This window comes from Pongo pygmaeus, chromosome 11, assembly GCF_028885625.2.
Source record: "Pongo pygmaeus isolate AG05252 chromosome 11, NHGRI_mPonPyg2-v2.0_pri, whole genome shotgun sequence".
Classification (NCBI taxonomy): Eukaryota; Metazoa; Chordata; class Mammalia; order Primates; family Hominidae; genus Pongo; species Pongo pygmaeus.
The window spans coordinates 95,512,154-95,526,888 of record NC_072384.2 but is presented as its reverse complement, the minus strand read 5'-3'; the positions used below and the strand labels follow the sequence as shown (position 1 = coordinate 95,526,888).

Here is a 14,735-nt window from a genome sequence, read left to right as displayed (position 1 = left end):
ATTCTTCTTGTGCCCCCTCTCATTCCAACCCATTTTTCTCTGATTTGATTGTTAATATTTGCAATTTTATCCTTTGAATTTGCTTTCTCTGATAATAAAATACAGACACTCCTGCGAACAATCAGTTACTCACACTTGATTGTGAATGAGGCTCAGAGGGTGGGATTTGATAAGGGGGTAGGGATAAGAGCAAGAGAGTTCTGGAAGCTGATATAGGTGTTGTTGTCAGGCTATTTGTGGAAATACTGCTAAATACATAGTCTGGTCTGCTACTCCCTACCTGTAAACTTGTTGTAGTCACTTAACACTCTCGAACCTCAAGTATCACATATGAAATATGGGATAATCACGCTTGCCTGGTTTACCTAACAGGATTATTTGAAGGCCCAAATGAGAATATATGTGCAGCAAAAAGTTTGTAAACTCTGATGTGCTATGCAAAGTAAAGATACCAAAGGGCTTGACGAAAGGGAAAAAGAAATGTGGCCAAGGCAACGTCTACTTACATTATAACTAAGGTGGATTCTGGTGCCAGTCTATGATCATACTCAGAATTATGACAGTTCAGATGACCAGGAGTCATATATCGCCTTCTAAATATCGTTGCATTAAAGTAAGCCACTTTCAGCCTGGCCAACACAGTGAGATCGCATCTCTACAAAAAATAAGAAAAACCTGGCTGGGCATAGTGGTGCTTGCCTGTGGTCCCAGCTACTTGGGAGGCTGAGATGGGAGGATTGCTTAAGCCGGGGAGGTTGAGGCTACAGTGAGCCTTGATCCTGATTGCACCACTGCACTCCAGCCTGGGCAAAAGATTGAGACCATGTCTCAAAAAAGGAAGCCACTTTTCTTTTGTCTTTACTTTTCTTCTCCAGGGAGAATCCATGCCAGCCTAGCTGCTGTCCCTGAGTGGCAGCATAGGGAACTGTAGAGGCAGGGCCTGTGCCCTTCCTAGGGAAGATAGGAGAGGATGGCTACCCATTTACAGCTGATCCTTTGCCTTCAAGGTTTACCTTTGTCTGAAACCTACTCTTTTTTTTGAACAGGGTCTCTGTTGCTCAGGCTGGAGTGCAGTGCCTTGATTACAGTTCACTGCAGCCACGATCTCCTGGGCTCAAATGATACTCCCACCTTAGCCTCCTGAGTAGCTTGTACTACAGGTGTGCACCACTATGGCTGGCTATTTTATTTTTTTAATTTTAGTAGAGATGAGATAGCACTATGTTGGTCTCCAACTCTTGAGCTCAAGTGATCCTCCTGTCTTGGCCTCCCAGTGTTGGGAATTATCAACCTGAGCCACTGTACCCAGCCTGAAACATACCCTTCAGTAGGAGAGAATTATGTAGTTCTGTGGAGAACAGCTATTCTCTAGGAATAGGCTTCTTCAAGATCAGAATTGTTAAAGTAGTGTAGCAAAAGGAAAGATATTTCAGAGAATGTCCTAATAGCTCAGATGAGGACTCCATCATTTAAATATGACCAGACTCTACATGTATTAGTTGTTCTTTCTTTTGTTCAAGGACATTAAGCACCAATAAATAAATAAATGCCTGCTATCACACGTCCAGGATAACCAAATGGAGCTGTACATGTGTAATAGGTAGGAAAATGGACCCCAAAGATGTATATACCTTAATTTTTGGAACTGTGAAAACTCTTTGCAAATGTAATTAGAGTAGGGAAATTATACTGGATTATCCATGTGGGCCCAATCTAATCACATGAGCGGTTAAAAGCAGAGATTTTCTGTGGCTAGAGGCAGCAGAGAGATGCAGCAGAAAAAGAAGTCAGAGACTGTTAAGTATGAGAAGAACTTGACATGTCATTGCTGGCTCTGAGATGCAAGAGGCCATTAGCAAAGAAGAGATATAGAACTTTCATAGCTGAAGGTGGTCCCTAGCCGATACCCAACACAGAACTAGGGACCTACAATCCCAAGGAAATGAATTCTGTCAGTAACCTGAATGGGCCTAGAAAAAGTCTTTCCACAGCCTCTCGATAAGAGCCCAGAGGGTTGGCACCTTGATTTTGGCTTTGTGATACTATGTCTGGAATTGGTGGGTTCTTGGTCTCACTGACTTCAAGAACGAAGCCACAGACCCTCGCGGTGAGTGTTACAGTTCTTAAAGGTGGCATGTCCTGAGTTTGTTCCTTCTGATGTTCGGATGTGTTCGGAGTTTCTTCCTTCTGGTGGGTTCGTGGTCTAGCTGGCTCAGGAGTGAAGCTGCAGACCTTCGCAGTGAGTGTTGCAGCTCTTAAGGCAGCACGTCTGGAGTTGTTCGTTCCTCCTGGTGGGTTCGTGGTCTCGCTGGCTCCAGGAATGAAGCTGCAGACCTTCTCAGTAAGTGTTACAGCTCATAAAGGCAGTGGAGACCCAAAGAGTGAAAAGTAACAAGATTTATTGCAAAGAACAAAAGAACAAAGCTTCCACAGCGTGGAAGGGGACCCCAGGAGGTTGTCACTGCTGGCTCTGGCAGCCTGCCTTTATTCTCTTATCTGGCCCCACACATCCTGCTGATTGGTCCATTTTACAACAGCCGATTGGTCTGTTTTACAGAGAGCTGATTGGTCCATTTTGACAGGGTGCTGACTGGTGCATTTACAAACCCTGAACTAGACACAAAAGTTCTCCATGTCCCCACTAGATTGGCTAGATACAGAGTGTCGATTGGTGTATTTACAAACCCTGAGCTAGACACAGAGTGCTGATTGGTGCATTTACAAACCTTGAGCTAGATACAGAGTGCTGATTGGTGCATTCACAATCCCTTAGCTAGACATAAAGATTCTCCAGGTCCCCACCAGTTTAGCTAGACACAGAGCACTGATTGGTGTATCCACAAACCCTGAGCTAGACACAGAGTGCTGATTGGTGCATTTACAAACCTTGAGCTAGATACAGAGTGCTGATTGGTGTATTTACAATCCCTTAGCTAGACATAAAGGTCTTCAAGTCCCCACTAGACTCAGGAGCGCAGCTGGCATCACCCAGTGGATCTCGCAGGGGCCACAGGTGGAGCTGCCTGCCAGTCCCGCGCCCTGCACCTGCACTCCTCAGCCCTTGGGCGGTTGATGGGACTGGGCGCTGTGGAGCAGGGAGTGGCGCTGTTTGGGGAGGCTCCGGCTGCACAGGAGCCCACGGGAGGAGGGGAGGCTCAGGCATGGCGGGCTGCAGGTCCCGAGCCCTGCGGGGAGGCAGCTAAGGCCCAGCAAGAAATCGAGCACAGCAGCTGCTGGCTCAGGTGCTAAGCCCGTCACTACCGGGGCTTGCGGGCAGGCCGGCTTCTCCGAGTGCGAGTGCGGAGCCGCCGAGTCCACGCCTACCCGGAACTCGCGCTGGCACACAAGCGCGGCGCGCAGCCCCGGTTCCCGCCCGCGCGTCTCCCTGCACACCTCCCTGCAAGCTGAGGGAGCTGGCTCCGGCCTTGGCCAGCCCAGAAAGGGGCTCCCATAGTGCAGTGGTGGGCTGAAGGGCTCCTCAAGTGCGGCCAGAGTGGGCACCAAGGCCCAGGAGGCGCCGAGAGCGAGCGGGGGCTGCCAGGGCTGCCAGCATGCTGTCACCTCTCAATATTAGGAGCAGAGAAGCCAGCTGAGTCAACCTGGCATTCTGATCTATAGAAACTGAGAGGTAAGACATTTTTGTTGTTTCATGCCGCTAAGTTTGTGGTAAGCTGTTATGATGGGCAGTAGAAAATTAATATGGCTGGGCGTGGTGGCTCACGCCTGTAATCCCAGCACTTTGGGAGGCCGAGGTGGGCAGATCACCTGAGGTCGGGAGTTCGACACCAGCCTGACCAACACGGAGAAACTCGTCTCTACTAAAAATACAAAATTAGCTGGGTGTGGTGGCACATGCCTGTGATCCCAGCTACTGGGGAGGCTGAGGCAGGAAAGTCGCTTAAACCCAGGGGGTGGAGGTTTCGATGAGCCGAGATCATGCCATTGCACTCCAGCCTGGGCAACAAGAGCGAAACTCCATCTGAAATAAAAAAAAAAAAAAAAGAAAGAAAATTAATACACTATGTGAGAGGCGGCTGGACAGCAAATAGCTGTTTCGAAGAACCACCTTTATGATTTTCGATTTAGCCTCTATATTTGAATATTTTTTTCTGATAACATTATGTGAACATGTAGTAACATGACTTTTTAAATCAGCAGGCACCTCAGTTTCATTTACTTTAGACCAGGGCATGACTGCCTTTATTTTTTATTCCCCTGATGCTCCTCAAGGTGAATTTTGTGCACAGCTCTTTGTCTCTGTATATAACTTAAAAAAACCCAAGATATTACACACATTCAGTATATGTGCTATTATTAAGTATATAGCTTGATGAAGTTTTCATATGTAAATACCTGAGAACCACCACCCAGATTGAGATATAGAATATTTTCATCACTTTAGTGGATGCTCCTGCAAGCTTAATGCCTTTTTCTAGTCAATACTTGCAGCATTCAGAGTCATCCACTCTTCTGACTTACACCATCATTGATTAGTCATGTCTGTTGTTGAAATTCATGTAAATGGAATCATGCAGTGTGCACTTTATGTCTGGCTTCCTTCACTCAACACACTGTTTTTGAAATTCACTCATGGCGTATAAACAGCTCATTCCTTTTAAAGCACTGTATAGCATTCTATTGTATGCCTAAACCTATATTTGTTTATTCAGTCTTTCACTGATGGTTATTTGGGTTGTTTCCAGTCTTGAGCCTTAATGAGTACAGCTGTCATGTGCTTTCTTGTACATGTCTTTTGGTGGACACATATACACATTTCTCATGGGTACATCCTTATGAGTGGAATCTCTGGGTCTGCTTATAGGGTAGATTAATCTATATTTTAAGTCAGATTATTCCAAACATGTAATTCAAAATTGGTGAATTATGTTTACCCATTTTCATGTGATACATTATTATTATTGTTAAAAAAAGTTTTTGGAACACTTCATCAATTTGCGTGTCATCCTTGCTCAGGGGCCATGCTGATCTCTGTATTGTTCCAATTTTAGTATATATGTTGCCAAAGGGAGCACTTCATGTGATATATTATTGATAGAAATAATTAAAATTTTTTTTTTTGAGACAGAGTCTCACTCTGTTGCCCAGGCTGGAGTACAGTGGTATGATCTCGGCTCACCACAACCTCCGCCCTGTGAGTTCAAGCGATTCTCTTTTCTCAGCCCCCCGAGTAGCTGGGATTACACAGGTGTGCTAATTTTTTGTATTTTTAGTAGAGATTGGGTTTCGTCATGTTGGCTAGGCTGGTCTCAACCTCCTGACTTCAGGTGATCTCCCGCTTTGGCCTCCCAAATTGCTGGGATTATGGGCGTGAGCCACCACACCCAGCTGAAATAATTTTATTTATACAAATAAGCTAAGAACCTATAAACCTATAGATATAATATAGGTATGTTGTCTGCAGGTAAGTGGAGCTCTATTCTTTTGAAAAAGAGCACCCAGTCAGAAAAGCCATTTATGATTTAAAACAAGGCAGCTATAGGAATGTTTGATTTCTCAGAACTTAAAAAGCCGTACTAAAGGTGATCCTGCATTTCCCTGTGTTATATTTAGCTTTGCAGCATTTTCTGCTCTACTCAGCGTAGTAAAGACCATACTTCCTGTCTCATAACCTTTCTTTATCACTGGATGTCGTTCTCAGCATGAGGAGGCACAGCATGGGCATTCATGATTTCACCGAAGTGGTGACTTTCTCTTGCTTATCTCTGAGTACCCAGGAACCCAAACCTCTGTTTGCGAAGAGGCTTATAAGTGCCCTGGCCATTGAAAAAAGAGGGGTTGCTTCTACATTGCGCAGTTTGAATGGGCCTCTGAAAAGTCTTGCAGCACAATTCACAGGCAACACATGGGTGGCTGATGGCCACACTGTAGTTACAAGATTGCAGTCAGTGTGGTTCTCCATCATCCAGGTGATGCGAGGTGCTCCCTCACTTGGTCTCCTCCAGGCCTTGGCCTGGCTCCCAAGCACTGGCCATCCCCCCAGTATTCTTTGGGCTCTCAGTATTAGTTCTGCAACTTTTCATGGGACCCACCAAGACCAGACCATTTTCTCTTGCCCCACGCCTCTCACCTTCTCTACTTTCTTTATAATTCTTCTGTTATCATAGATACTATGGGTGTTACTTCCCTTAAACCTTCCCTTTTGATTCTTTGACAACATTCAGGAGTCAAAAATAAACATTGCTTTTCCTTCTCAAGGCAGTGTGGGTGACTCTGCTGACTCGGGGAAGAGTGTGTGAAGGGGAAGAAAACATACATATTGTTATTTCAATTATGCCATGTATTCATTAGGATTCTCCAGAGACATTGAATCAATAGTATGTATATACATTATATATTATAAGAATTGGTGCATACAATTAATGGAGGCTGGCAAGTCCAAAATCTTCAGTGTGGGCCAGAAGACTTTAGACCCAGAAGAGCTGATGGTGCATTTCCATCCCAAGACAGTCTGCTAGAATTTCTTTCTTGGGGGGGTGGCCAATCATTTTGTTCTTCTTAGGCTTTCAGCTGATTGAATGAGGCCCACTCACATTATAGAAGGCAATCTGCTTTACTCAAAGTTTACTGATTTAAATGTTAATCTCATCCAAAAATACCCTCCAAATTGACACATACAATTAACCATCACACGTCGTTACACTCATGATCTCCAGGAGCACACCATGGCTAAATTGGCATCTATCTAGTGCAAGATTTCTCATTTTATGGGAAAAACAATGCATTTTGGATTAAGATGATGTAGATTTGAATCCCAGTGATCTTGGAATTTGAATCCCAGTTGTGTCATCTGGAAAAACCTTTAACTTCAGTCATCACAGAGCTGCAGTTCTCAACTGGGGCAATTTGTCCTTCTGCCTATGTCCCCAGAAGACATTTGATAACATCTGAAAACATTTTTGGTTGTTACAACCAGGGTGAGGGTGGGAGGAGTTGTTACTGGCATCTCTGGTGGGCACAACTCAGGGATACTAACCATCCTATGATGCACACAACAGCCCCCCACAACAAACAATCACCAGCCCCAAATATCAGTAGTGTTGAGGTTGTGAAACCTTGCACTAGAGGTGAACAGACAATGCTAGGATATAAAAAACTAGGCATGAATGGAACATGGGAGGGTTGTCAGGCAAGAAAACCAATAAAATGGTGCTCAAATTTAAAAAGCAAATGTGTGAACACCTGATCTTATAGTTTTTGCCAATTTCTAAATAGAATAGTGGGAAGGTGATATTTTAAGTTGGGAAATGCATTATTGGAGGCTAAGCTATGATTTGGGGAAAAGAGAGCAGACCTCAGGTTAGCAGGAACATAAACGTGTTAGTATTTTACTGAATTTCCCCCTTGTGTCATTGGCTCACAGGATTTCACAAAGGTTTGAAGGTCTGGGATGGAATGGTGAAGGTGACATCACTGTGAGCAAGTGTGGGTCAAATGAGGGAGATGAACTGTGGCTAAGAAACCTAAGAGAATATTTTTGTAAGAAGATGTAAAAGGATAAATACAATATGACTTACCAAATGCCTTTAAGTAATAGATTACTATTTTGTTAGCTCATAATTTATTCTGGCAGTCTGTTTAACCATATGCACAGTCTCCTGAATATGATTTAAATGTTAAGTCCTAATTACAAAACTCTAATTCAAAACAATTTTAAGTAAGGCTGTTGAAAATTACTGTGAATGCAAATCATGAAGTCACTCTCATTAGGGAAATACGCATTAATTTTAATTTTGAGCCTCTCTGAACTAATATCAAGTAGAATTACATAAAAAATAAAAATGGCCAAAACTTTTGAGAGATTATATTCTGCAACTAAAGTTATCCAGGAATGTGTAACAGCTACGTAATCTCTATAAAAAATTTTGAAATAATTTAACTATATATAGATTATTAGGGACTTTCTAAACTTTTAGAACTGATTTTGTTGGCTTCATTAGCTCCTGCCTTGTTTTAACAGGCTTTCTTTGTATATATTGAATTATTGGAGTCAACTAAGTTGGTCAGTGTGCTGTGAGGGTCACTACACATGCCCTTTTGTTTAAATTAATCAGGCTCTGCAAAGAAGAAAGACAATTTAATTTTACCAACTGAATCCAGGAGAAAAATGAATACATCAAAGCAAGTGTGAAATTCTCTCCGGTTAGCATGCACAGAGAATGTAGCTAATCATAACCTCGAGTTTTCTGTCAAGCAGGTCAATATATCTCTTTATCCATTATAGTCAATATTGTAGCATTCATTCATTCATTATTCATTCATTCACTTACCATTTATTGAAACCTTAAATTTGTGCTCAGTCAGTGCACTGTGAATGGGTATAAAGAGACAGCTAAGAATCTGATCATTGTCTGGTGGGAGAGACTGACATTACAAAGTGCAATGGTACATGCATTCTGTGAGACAGAAATTCATGGAGGAGAACTGGAAGAGATTCACCTGGACAGGTAGCCTGGGGTATAAAGAGTAGGCCTAGGAAGCCCTAAGGACATTAGGATTTATTTTGAGAGACGATGGTTGCTTCGTTAGGGTGACAGCAGGGTGGTGATGAAGAGAGGTCTTAATCTAAATATATTTTAAAGGTGGAGCTAACAAATTTTGTGGCATGAAATCAAACAGAACATTTTAGATAGGCTTTAAAGATTTTGGAGCCAAGCACAATGACTCATGCCTGTAATCCCAGAACTCAGGGAGGCCGAGGTGGGTGGATAACTTGAACTCAGGAATTCGAAACCATCCTGGGCAACCTGACAAAACCGTGTCTCTACAAAAAATACTAAAATTAGCTGGGCATGGTGGCGTGTGCCTGTAGTCCCAGCCACTCGGGAGTGTGAAGTGGGAGGATCACCTGAGCCCGGGGAGGTTGAGGCTGCAGGGAGACATGATCGCACCATTGCACTCCAGCCTGAGCGACAGAGTGAGACCCTGACTCCAAAAAGAAAAAAGAAAAAAAAAAGATATTGGCAAGAGCAACTAGGTTGGTGGTGTTATTTACCGAGACCGAGAAGAATTGGCATGATCTAAGTGTGACATGATAATTAGATATCCAAGTGGAGATTGAAAGAGATAGTTGGGGTAAATAAGCTTGGAATTCGGGGGACAGTCTGAATTGGGAATATACATTTGAGTGTCTCAAGCATTGAGATAATATTTAAAGTAATAAAACTAGGATAATCCCCTCATTCACCAAAGTGATGTGTAGAGACTGGGAAGATGAGGAGCCAGCAAGGAGGACTGGGACCATTAGGGCAGGAGGAGAATCTCAAGAGGGTGTGCTATTCAGGACACCAGACACTTGAGACAGTGTCCAAGGAGGAAGTGACGGACTGTGTCAAAGGCTTGTGACAGATTTAGCAATATGCGGACTAAGTCTGGCAATGTCGATGTCACTGCACCCTTGATAAAAGCATCTTTGGTTGGAGGGTTGGGATAAAAGCCTGATTAAAGTAGGCTCAAGAGAGAATGGAAAGTGAGGAAATGGTGAAAGCATATACAATTAACTTTTTGAAGACATTTGCGTGAAAAAGGAGAGAGGCATGAGGCAGTAGCTGGAAGACTGGAAGTAGCTGGAGAAGAATTTGGGGTTGAGATTTTTCTTGTTGTAAAGAATGGAGACATCTCTGGCTGTTTGCATGCTAACGGAAACAATACAGTGGAGAAAGAAAAAGTAATGGTGCAGAACAGAAGGGGGCATTGTCTAGAGACAGGTCCTTGAGAAGATAGGATCCATTGCACAGATGGAGAACTATTCCAGAAGCACGAATAGTTCACCCACTGGAACATGAGCAAAAGCAAAGGTGATGCCCACTGGAACATGAGCAAAAGCAGAGGTGATGGCGTGTGTGCAAACTGGCTAGCATATTAGGTGGTGGGAACATGTTTTAGCGTACGTAAGCACAGGCAAATGCAGCAGAATCCTTTTCTCCCCACCTTGGTGAGTTGTATATTTTTTCCTGAAAGCATTGAGTGTTCTCAATTCTGGTTACACTTTAGAACCCCGTGGAAAGCTCTTAAAAAATACTGATTCCTGGGGCCTGTTCCCATAGTTAATTGGTCTGGATACTAATACTAAAAAAAAAAAAAAAAAATCTCTACAGTGGTTCATTTAGAACCACTAAGTTAGATGGTTTATGTAATATTTTGTGTTTAGTGAATGACTAGAAAATCAGATGATTGTTTGTTATGACGGTATCAGTACTGTAAGAAACGGGACTAATATTTCAGGAAAGTGAGCTTATGTGGCAGCAGATTGAGTTCTCCAGAAATCAGTCACCAAGACTGAGATTAGTGTGTAGGAAGTTTACTGTGGCAAGAAGGGAAAGGATGCAGGATTGAGCTGAAAGAGAAGTCAAGTGGCAAAGCAGGCCCTGTGATAGCCTCTGCAGACTCCATGGAGAAACTTGGAACTAAAGATGCTCTGTCAGTGTGGCTGTGCATGGAGTTGAAATGACCGAGCCTCCATATATCAGTCATTGGATGTAGACCTTCTTGAGAAGGGCATTGACCTAGACAAGGAGGCTCTTCACAGTTGTGCCTGACCCTGAAGGACCTGACAGCTGAAAAAGCTGAGGCAAAAAGGCCTTCCTTGGCTCCAGCCTGACAGTGTCTACTACATTGGTTAATGTTGCAGGTCCACATAGCAGATTCTAGTCTATAAGACAGGTTAGCTGAAAAATGAGCCTCCTCCATGAGTCCTGGAAGGCTCACCAAGAATTATTTTATTTTATTTTTTTGAGAAACACATGTTTACCAGTTTATGAGTCAGTACTACTATTTTTGGAAAATGTTTGCTACACAAATACACAAATAGTCCACATATCTGATCAACTTTCTTCTAGAACTACAGCCAAAGGAAGATTAGTGTGTAAACATGTGATTACTGGTATGCTTGGCTCGACTTCCTGCAGTGTATTCTCTGATAATACAGAAGTAGTGATACTGTATGGAAGTTTTAGATAATTTTTCTGTCAGTTTACATTTTAAACATATAATAACAGAAAATTATAAAGACAATTAGGAATGAAACCACCTTTGCAAAAAGTATAACTGAGGAAATTACAACAGGAAACTGTCAAACAGAGAAATTTGACATGGCTGACTCCATCTTGTCTGTAGCTCACATGTTGGCTATCTTTGCTCATTCCTGGGTATGGGCAAAGCTAACTTTGGGAGAAATTAAGTTTATAGTTTAAATAATAGCCCTTCCCCCAAATTAAACTGTTCTTGTAAAACTATTGAAAGGCTACCAAGTTAGGATGAGAGGAGCTTGAATTCTAAATAATTACCAGCCATTATTCTGGAGGTCATGAGATTTGCAACTTCCCCAATTACTCTTGAAGATAATGTGACTGTTGTAGAACCTAAGATTGGCCTTTGAGATGTCTTTTCAGGTTTTTGCATTGCTGACAATGGGATGTCCCCACTGGGACCTGACAACCAGTCCTGCGGCCCCCACCCAGGAACTGAGTCAGCATAAAAGGACAGCTTCAACTCCCTATCAGTTCATCTCCAAGCCAACCAATCTGTGCTCCTGACTCACTGGCCCGCTACCCACCAAATTATCCTTAAAAACTCCAGTTCCTGAATTCTCCGGGAGACTGATTTGAGTAATAATAAAACTCCAGTCTCTCACACAGCCAGCTCTTCATGAATTAAACTCTTTCTCTATTGCAAGTCCCCGTCTTGATAAATTGGGCCTGTCTAGGCAGTAGGCAAGGAGAACCCATTGGGCGGTTTCAGGAACATAGAGCAGTGGACAAAAATAGGATGCTTAAAGCCAATGTAAATATTCATGGTAACAAGGAAAGTTTAGAGCAATCTGACCCTGGCATTGGCACTGGCAGCAAAGAAGGTGGGAGCACCACGACAAACACAGCTAGAAAATGCACAGAAAAACCAAATTAAAAGAGATTAGATTAAGAGAGAGATATATAGGAGATGTTTGTTTAAAATATGGAGCTTGCGATTGAGGAGATGTAAATGAATCTACAAAATGATGCCTCTTGTAGCCATTACCTTTGCAATGATATTAAAAAAAACCAGATACATTTCAAAGGAGAAAAATCACAAGAAATCTTGCAGCTAAATAGAAGAACATTGTAGATAGAGACAATGCTATGAAAAGCACAGTTCCTAAGCAAAGGAAAAATTGCTTGATGGTCTTTTCAAGGTTAAATAAACTAGAGGTCCTGCTTCTTGCTATGAAGCTTTGAAAAGCTTACTTTGAATGCAGACTCTATCTTAGGAAAAAGGGGGAGGAAAAGAAAAATGCCCTCATGGGAAGGTATATTTTGAATTGACTGAATATTTCTGTGAAAGAGAGTGTTTTAAGCAAGAAAATGTGAATTAGGTTTAATCAGCAAATTTAAATGCACGTTGCTCTTCCTCCATCAGTGAAATTGGGTCTCATAAAGTGGTTTAATTTAATTATAGAAAATAAAGAACATGGCCTTATTGAACTCTTCTGTGAATACCATATTAATTTTTTCATGTTACAAATGTATTATTTTATTGAAAAAGAATGATTCTTTTTTTTTTTTTTGAATGGAGTTTCGTCCTTGTTGCCCAGGCCTGAGTGCAATGGTGCGATCTCGGTTCACCGCAACCTCCGCCTCCTGGGTTCAAGCAATTCTCCTGCCTCAGCCTCCCCAGTAGCTGGGATTACAGGCATGCACCACCATGCCCGGCTAATTTTTTATTTTTAGTAGAGACGGGGTTTCTCCATGTTGGTCAGGCTGGTCTTGAACTCCCGACCTCAGGTGATCTGCCTGCCTCGGCCTTCCAAAGTGCTGGGATTACAGGAGTGAGCCACTGCGTCTGTCCGAAAAAGAATGATTCTTAAATGAGTTTAGCATATATTTTTTATGTGATGAAAATTATATTTACAATAAAATAAAGAACATCATCAGCCATCTTTATACACTGGAAAAATGATTTAATACATTTTTCCTTTGAAAGTAAAACACATTGTATCATTGATCATAAGAAACCAGAGATTTTACTCCTCTATAAACTGGTACAGGTTAAATATATCCACCAGCAAATACCTAAAACTATTTTTCACTCACCAACACTTTTGGCAACATTCTGACAATTATTATTCTGACACAGTTGTTAAAGTTAAAAAAAAAAACCCGAAACCATTGCCATATAACCCCATACTTAGGTGAATCTCAGTTCTCAAAATATGACACTCATACCCAGAAGGGAAATTGATTAGGTGTAAAACCTGATGTATGTTTCAGCAGCAGCAGCAATCATTCATTTTGCTGAACTTTCTCAAATTGTTAGTGGTTAGTTTCATTAGTGGTATCATTAGTGCAATAGCTTCTCACCTGTTGTTTATCAGTGAAGGATATAGGAAATTTTTGTTCTTTCATCTGATGGCAAGACATTTTAAACCTTTATGTTTTAAGAGAAATTTGGTCATGTCAGGTAGAGGATGGCAAAATTTACACATATTTTAAAGATAAAAAGAACATTAAGTTAATTTCCAACTTATCCAGTTTTTAAGTTAAACTTCTGGACTTAGGAATATGCTCTCCAGTCTCAACTGTTAGTTGTATTTTGACAGGAAAGTTTGAGAAACAGCGATGTGGTTGCATGGGAGACAAAATTTCACCTTTATCTCCTAAGAATTTTTGTATGGGCCTAAGAATTAAATTGACGTAAGACATAAGCAGGACAAAAACATACATATTTATGTGTTTTACATGACATGGGAGCCCTCATAAGGAAATGAATACCCAAAGAAGTGGCAAAACCTAAATGCTTATATAGTAGGTTGAACAAAGACTAAACTGTGTGGGAAGGCTAAAGGAAGATAAGAAATCTTGAACGAGGTCTGGCTGTACAGAATTCTCTTGGCCTCAACTCATCCTTGATACTTTCCTTCTGGAAAGTATCTTTCCAGATACTTTCTTTCCAGAAGGAAAGAATGTTACTTTCCTTCTGGTATAGGGAGGCCATCTTTCACATAGGAATTTCATCTTCTGCTCTTCAGAGAAAGAAGAAGGTCAGAGTTCTTCTTGCATCTACTTCTTTTCAAGTGCCTTGAGCTCAAAAGAATCCTTATGCCAAGGTGGTATATTTTGGGGTGGCATATTCTGCCACCTCTCGTTCTCAAATGGGATCTAGGAGAAATTTTTAAGCAGGGCAGCAGAGTTGTTTTGGGGACTATTACTTTGATGGTCATGAGGTTGTGCTGTGAAATATGGTAACCACTAGCCATACATGGCTATTTAAATTAAAATTCGTTAAAACGACATGAAATTAAAAATTGAGTTACTTGGTTACTATAGCCATATTTTGTGTAATATGGCTTCATATTACACGTATAGCTTCATAGCTAGATGTGGTGACTGTATTGGATAGCATTACCATCATCACAGGAAGTTCTAATGGACGACACTAATATAGAGGGTCAATTGGAGGGGCTGATGTGGGAGAATCGCTTGAACCTGGGAGGCAGAGGTTGCGGTGAGCTGAGATCTGGCCACTGCACTCCAGCCTGGGTGACAGAGCAAGACTCCATCTCAAAAAAAAAAAAAAAAAAAAAGTGAGAATTTATTAATGGCAGAGAGTATTCTTGAGACAAACATTTACATGCCATTATGCTTTTTTTTTCTTTTTTTCTTTTGTTTTTGTTGTTGTGAGACAGAGTCTCGCTCTGTCACCAGGCTGGAGGGCAGTGGTGATCTTGGCTCACTGCAGCCTCC

General features: G+C 41.8%; 1 non-coding gene across 1 annotated transcript; it reads right to left on the bottom strand.

Moving 5' to 3' along the window:
- Positions 1-4,929: 4,929 nt before the first annotated feature.
- LOC129032194 (U6 spliceosomal RNA) lies at positions 4,930-5,033 on the bottom strand. The gene has a single exon (XR_008501220.1). It is a non-coding gene; the product is annotated as a U6 spliceosomal RNA (small nuclear RNA).
- Between the last annotated feature and the right edge of the window lie 9,702 nt (positions 5,034-14,735).